General features: G+C 41.9%; 1 pseudogene; it reads right to left on the bottom strand.

Annotated features, from left to right (window-relative positions):
• Nucleotides 1–4,447: 4,447 nt before the first annotated feature.
• On the bottom strand, nt 4,448–5,732 carry LOC114615113 (annotated as a pseudogene).
• Nucleotides 5,733–7,101: the final 1,369 nt, after the last annotated feature.

The following is a 7,101-nucleotide window of genomic DNA, read 5'->3' as shown; positions in this document are numbered from 1 at the left end:
CCCACATACACGTGGAAACTGGACAAAGCTCTACTCAATGATGACTTGGCCAAGGAAGAAAGAAAGAAATTAAAGACTTTTTAGAATTTAATGAAACTGAGGACACATCATTCTAAAACTTGTGGGACTCCAGGAAAGCAGCACAAAGAGTAAAACTCATAGCTCTAAGTACCTACAAAAAGAAACTGGAGAGAGCACACACTAACAATTTGAAAGCACACCTGAAAGCTATAGAACAAAAAAGCAAACACACCCAAGAGGAGTAGACAGCAGGAAATAATCAAACTCAGGGCTGAAATCAACCAAGTAGAAACAAAAAGAACTATACAAAGTATCAACAAAACCAGGAGCTGCTTCTTTGAGAAAATCAACAAGATAAACCCTTAGTCAGACTAACCATAAGGCACAGATTCAGTATCCAAATTAATGAAGTCAGAACTGAAAAACGAAACATAACAACAGAAACTGAGGAAATTAAAAAAATCATCAGATCCTACTCAACAAAACTGGAAAATCTAGATGAAATGGATAATTTCCTAGACAGATACCAGGTACCAAAGTTAAATCAGGAGCAGATAAACCATCTAAACAATCTCATAACCCCTAAAGAAATAGCAGCAGTCATTAACTGTCTCCCCACCAAAAAAAAAAAAAAAAAAAGCAAGCTCAGGACCAGATGGTTTTAGTGCAGAATTCTGTCAGACCTTCAAGGAAGACCCAATACCAATTCTCTTCAAACTATTGTACAAAATAGAAACAGAAGGAACACTACCCAATTCGTTCTATGAAGCCACAATTACGTCATACCTAAACCATACAAAGACACAACAAAGAAAACTTCAGACCAATCTCTCTTATGAATATCAATCCAAAAATACACAATAAAATTGTTGAAAACAGAATCCAAAATCCTATCAAAACAATCATCCATCATGATCAAGTAGGCTTTAATCCCAGGAATGCAGGGATGGTTCAATATTTGTAAATCCATCAACATTATCCACTATATAAACAAGCTCAAAGAAAAAACCACATGATCATCTCACTAGATGCTGAGAAAGAATTTGACAAAATTCAACACTCCTTCATAGTAAAAGTTTTTGGAAAGATCAGGAATTCAAGGCCCATACCTAAACATAGTAAAAGCAATATATAGCAAGCCAGTAGCCAACATCAAACTAAATGGAGAGAAATTTGAAGCAATCAATTCCACTAAAATCAGGGAGTAGACAAGGCTGCCCACTCTCTCCCTACCTATTCAATACAGTACTGGAATTCCTAGTCAGAGCAAATAGACAACAAAAGAAAGTCAAAGGGATACAAATAGAAAAGGAAGAAGTCAAAATTTCACTATTTGCAAATGATATGACAGTATGGTTAAGTGACCCCAAAACTTCCACCAGAAAACTCCTAAAGCTGATAAACAACTTCAGCAAAGTGGCTGGATATAAAATCAACTCAAACAAATCTGTAGCCTTGTTCTACTCAAAGGATAAACAGGCTGAGAAAGAAATTAGGGAAATGACACCTTTCACAATAGTCACAAATAATATAAAATACTTTGGTGTGAATCTAACCAAATAAGTGAAAGATCTGTATGACAAGAACTTCAAGTCTCTGAAGAAAGAAATCAAAAAAGATCTCAGAAGATGGAAAGATTTCCCATGCTCATGGATTGGCAGGATTGATATAGTAAAAATGGCCATCTTGCCAAAAGCAATCTACAGATTCCATGAAATCCCCATCAAAATTCCAGTTAAATTCTTCATAGAGATAGAAAGAGCATTTTTCAAATTCATTTGGAATAATAAAAAAACAGAGAATAGCAAAAACTATTGTCAACAATAAAAGATCTTCTGGGGGAATCACCATCCCTGACATCAAGCTGTACTACAGAGCAATAGTGATTAAAAACTGCATGGTATTGGTGCAGAGACAGGCAGGAAGACCAATGGAACAAAATTGAAGACCCAGAAATAAACTCACACATCTTTAGTCACTTGACCTTTGACAAAGGAGCTAAAACCATCCAGTGGAAAAAGGACAGCATTTTCAACAAATGGTGCTGGTTGAGAACTGAAGGTTAGCATGTAGAGAAATGCAAATTGACCCATTCTTATCTCCTTAGACAAAGCTCAAGTCCAAGTGGACAAAGGACCTTCACATAAAACCAGATACACTGAAACTAATAGAAGAGAAGGTGGGGAAGACCCTCGAATACCTGGGCACAGGGGAAAAGTTCCTGAACAGAACACCAATGGCTTATGCTCTAAGATCAAGAATTGACATATGGGACCTCATAAAATTCCAAAGCTTCTGTAAGGCAAAGGACACTGTGAATAGGGGAAAATGGCCACCAACAGACTGGGAAAAAATCTTTACCAATCCTTCATCCAATAAAGGACTAATATCAAATATATACAAAGAACTCAAGAAATTAGACTCAAGAGAACCAAATAACCCTATTAAAAATGGGGTACAGAGCTAAACAAAGAATTCTCAACTGAGGAAACTCGAATGGCTAAGAAGCATCTAAAGAAATGTTCATCATCATTAGTTATCAGGGAAATACAAATCTAAACAACCCTGAGATTCCACCTCACACCAGTCAGAGTGGCTAAGATCAAAAACTCAGGTGATAGCAGATGCTGGCGAGGATGTGGAGAAAGAGGAACACTCCTCTATTGTTGGTGGGATTGCAAGTTGGTACAACCACTCTTCAAATCAGTCTGGTGGTTCCCCAGAAAACTGTACATAGCATTACCTGATCCAGCTATACCACTCTTGGGCATATACCCAGAAGATGCTCTAACATATAACAAGGACATATGCTCCACTACGTTCTTAGTAGCCTTATTTATAATAGCCAGGAGCTGGAAAGAACCCAGATGTCCTTCAACAGAGGAATAGATACAGAAAATGTGGTATATTTACACAATGGAATATTACTCAGCTATTGAAAACAACGAATTCAAGAAATTCTTAGGTAAATGGAAAATATCATCCTGAGTGAGGTAACCCAATCGCAAAAGAACACACATGGTATTCACTCACTGATTATTGGATATTAGCCCAGAACCTTGAAATACCCAAGATTCAACTCACAGACCACATGAAGCTCATGAAGAAGGAAGACCAAAGTGTGGGTGCTTTGGTCCTTTTTAGAAGTAGTAACACAATACTCATGGGAGCAAATATGGAGACAAATCGTGGGACAGAAACTTAAGGAGGGGCCGTCTGGAGACTGTTTCACCTGGGTATGCATCCCATGTGCAGTCACCAAAGGTAGATGCTGATGTGGATGTCAGGAAGTGCATGGTGACAGGAGCCTGATATAGCTGTGTCCTTAGAGGTCTGCCAGAGCCTGACATATTTAGAGGCAGATGATCACAGCTAATCATTGAACTGATCATGGGGTTCCCAATGGAGTAGTTAGAAAGAAGACTGAAGTAGCTGAAGGGGTTTTTGGCCCCATGGGGAGAGCAACAATATCAACTAACCAGAGCTCCCAGGGTCTAAACCACCAGCCTAGGAGCACATAGAAAGGGACCCATGGCTCCAGCTGTATATGCAGGGGAGGATGGCATTGTTGGGCATAGGTGGGAGAGAAAGTCCTTGGTCCAGTGAAGGTTGGATGCCCCAGTGTGGGGTTATTTGTGGGTGGGGAGGTGGGAGTGGGTGGGTGAGTGGGGGCACATCCTCATAGAAGCAAGTGGAGGGAGGATGGGATAGGGGATTCCTGGGTGGGAGGGAAATGGGGAAAGGGGATTACATCTGAAATGTAAATATTCAATAAAAGAAAAAAAAAGAATCTCCAAAAATGCATCATTTCTAAGCTGAAGCCAGTGCAGAGTCAGGCATTGAGAACAACTGCCCCAAGTCATACCTTCTAAGTCACTCCACATGCATACTTGAGCATGGAGCTCCTGTAAATCCACTGGTTGGATAAGGTAGACTTGGGTAGAATAATTCTGTGATCTGTTGTTGGTACCACATCTGGGTTACACAGATACTTGCTCATGTCTCCTCAAGGAATAATACCAGGTAGTCATATAAGACTTTTATGTGAGAAGATACAGGTTTATAGAAGAACATTTGATCTTCACCTTGGAAATCATTCTTTATTAGCTTCATATTTCTGTCTGCATCTTGAAAATCATCTTGATGTTTAATGTCTCCATGAACAATGTCAAGGTTGTGGCAGTACTTTATGCCTGCCACTATCTGCCTAAATATTTTCTTTACCTCTTCCTCCTGCAGCAGGCCCTTCATTACTAGGAGGGTAATGTGTTTCCTCCAGGAGCATACTCTGTAATTAGACAGAGCTGCTTTGGTGGTACTAGAACCTGGAAGAGGATAATGGTGTTAGGATGGTGTAGTGAACAAGGTCTAGGTTGTGCCTTCCATACTTGCTTACCATTTCATTGGGTTCTGCATCCTCCGTCTTTTAGAGGACCCATATTCTTTGGAAAATATATGCTTGTTTTCTGTTTACAGAGACCTCTTGAAGCAATAGTAACAGGCAAGCCCTGATTCTCCTATGCACTCTTTGAAGCACCCAAATCTTCTGAGGTGGAGATGATTTTTCGAAGGCAAAGTCTTGCTGAGGTAGCAGGAGCATTTCCTCTTCCAATATGTTGCTGTAGACACATGGGGCAACCACAGCTCCAGAATGAAAGGCACAGCTAGCAGCACTGCTCTTCTTGGGACAATGTCGAGCAATGGGAGGCATGGAGATACTTCTGGTCACCTTGTGTCCTCATAGTGTCAGGGGAACAGGTCCCTGCTTTGCTGAGGGCTGGATGTGGAGGAGGCCAAATTTGGGCTCACTGGTCCTTCTCTTTGGTGGAATACCAGAGATAAAGGTGTGGGCTCCTGGTGGGGGCAGGGTAGGGTACAGATCCACAGGCTTGACTGAAGTGGTAGATGTATGCTCAAACACTTTACATACCTGTCCTATTCAAATCATATATGCCCCCACTTTCTCATCAAATATTTTCTTCTGCGGGGATTCTAAGATCTCCTTGGCATTAAACTCCATGACACAGAACACATCTATCAAATTCAAAACTTTTCAGGTCACAGTGGGGATATTTGGTTCACATTTCATGACCCATATATGTCTCACAATGTCCTCAATGGAGGGCCTCATGTTTGGGGAAACTGTGAGGATCTGGTGAATTATGTTTCCAAGTTGCCCAGAAACGTAATTTGGAAATCAAAGATCCCCATCGCGATCTTTTTCTCAATTTCTTTCAAGATACATCCTCTGAAGGGGTAGTAGCAAGTGGTGATAATATAGAGTGCCAAGCACAAACTCCACACATCTGCCTCCTAGCCATTATATGGCTCCCCTAGTATGAGCTCTGGGGCATAAAAGCCCTTGATCCTACAATGCCTTTTCAGTAAGATGCCGGGTCTTCACTTGATGGCCAAGCCAGGTCTATCAACTTCACATTACCCTCTGCATCTCTCCTGAAATTCTGGAGTTTTATGTTTGGATGGACAATGTCAAGGTTGTGGCAGTACTTCATGTCTTCCACTATCTGCCTAAATATTTTCTTTGCCTCTTCCTCCTGCAGCAAGCACCCCATTATCAGGACAAATGTGTTTCCTCAGGGAGCACACTCTTTAACTAGATAGACCTGATTTGATGTTACTAGAACCTGGAAGAGGATAATGGTGTTAGGAGGGTGTAGTGAACAAGGTCTAGGTTTTATTGGGTTCTGCATCTTGTCTCTTTCAGAGGACCCACATTCTCAGAAAATATATGGTGGGTTTCTGTCTTCAGAGACCTCTTGAAGTAATAGAGTCTTGATAGGCAAGCTCTTATTCTCATATGCAGTCTCTTGAAGCACCCAGTCTTCTGAGGGGGTGATGTTTCCATGGCAAAGGCTTGCTGAGGTAGCAGGAGCATTTCCTCTTCCAATATGTTGCTGTAGACACATAGGGTAATCACAGCTCCAGAATGGAAGGCACAGCTAGCAGCACTGTTCTTCTTGGGACAATGTAGAGCAATGGGAGGTATTGAGACACTTCTGGTCACCTTGTGTCCTGAGTGTGTCAGAGGAACAGGCCTCTGCTCTCCTGGTGTTCAGATGTGGAGGAGGCCATATTTGGGCTCACTGGTCCTTCTCTTTGGTAGAAGACCAGAGATCAAAGGATTTGTTCATGATGGACGTTAGGTAGGGTAAGAATCCACAGGCTTGGCTGAAGTGGTAGATGCATGTTCAACCACTTTGCGTACCTGTTCTTTTACAATGAAATGTGTTCCCCCTGGATTCGAACCCAGGGAATTCATTCAGAGTTTGTATTTATTAATCAAACTTCTATGTCATTTGCTCTTGGGAGCTTCACAGAGATGTAATCAAATGTCTGCTATGTGCGTTGAAGCCACTTGGAAAACCAAACCTCATGAAACTCCAACAGCTAAACCCCCAAGGATCACCCCACACCCGCTGAAAGTCACATTGCAGCACCTCATGGCTCAAGTTAGGTTCCCTCCCAAAGAAAGCAGCAACGTGGTCAGAGCACAGCAGACAGACTGTCCTACACACTGTGGTCTCTAGCCATGTCCTGCCTGCTGCTTCTTGGGACAGCTGGAAAACTGTGACGCAAATCTCATGTATTCAGATGTAAGTGTGTTTAACTTACAGACCATCTGTTGAAAAGGAGAGGGAGGGCTAGCTCTCTTGAGGTGTGCCTTCCGAGGATCCTAAGGTATCTGAATAAGCAGAAAGCTTCCTTCCTTCCTTCCTTCCTTCCTTCCTTCCTTCCTTCCTTCCTTCCTTCCTTCCTTCCTTCCTTCCTCCCTCCCTCCCTCCCTCCCTCCCTCCCTCCCTTCCTTCCTTCCTTCTTTCCTTCCTTGCTTTCTCTTTTTCTTTCCCAAGACAGCGTTTCTCTGTGTATCCCTGTATCCCTGGCTGTCCTGGAACCCACTCTGTAGACCAGATTGGCCTCAAACTAAGAGATCTGCTTGCCTTTGCCTCCCAAGTGTTGGGATTAAAGGTGTGAACTCGCCCTGCAAAAAAAATTCTTAATAGAATTCAGCATAGCTTGCCTCTATCTCCTTAAAGGGATCAACTCCATATTTGGGGAAGA

Source organism: Grammomys surdaster, unplaced genomic scaffold, assembly GCF_004785775.1.
Source record: "Grammomys surdaster isolate TR1022 unplaced genomic scaffold, NIH_TR_1.0 126606, whole genome shotgun sequence".
Classification (NCBI taxonomy): Eukaryota; Metazoa; Chordata; class Mammalia; order Rodentia; family Muridae; genus Grammomys; species Grammomys surdaster.
Note: the sequence above shows the minus strand (reverse complement) of the source record. Positions and strands in the feature narration are given on the sequence as shown.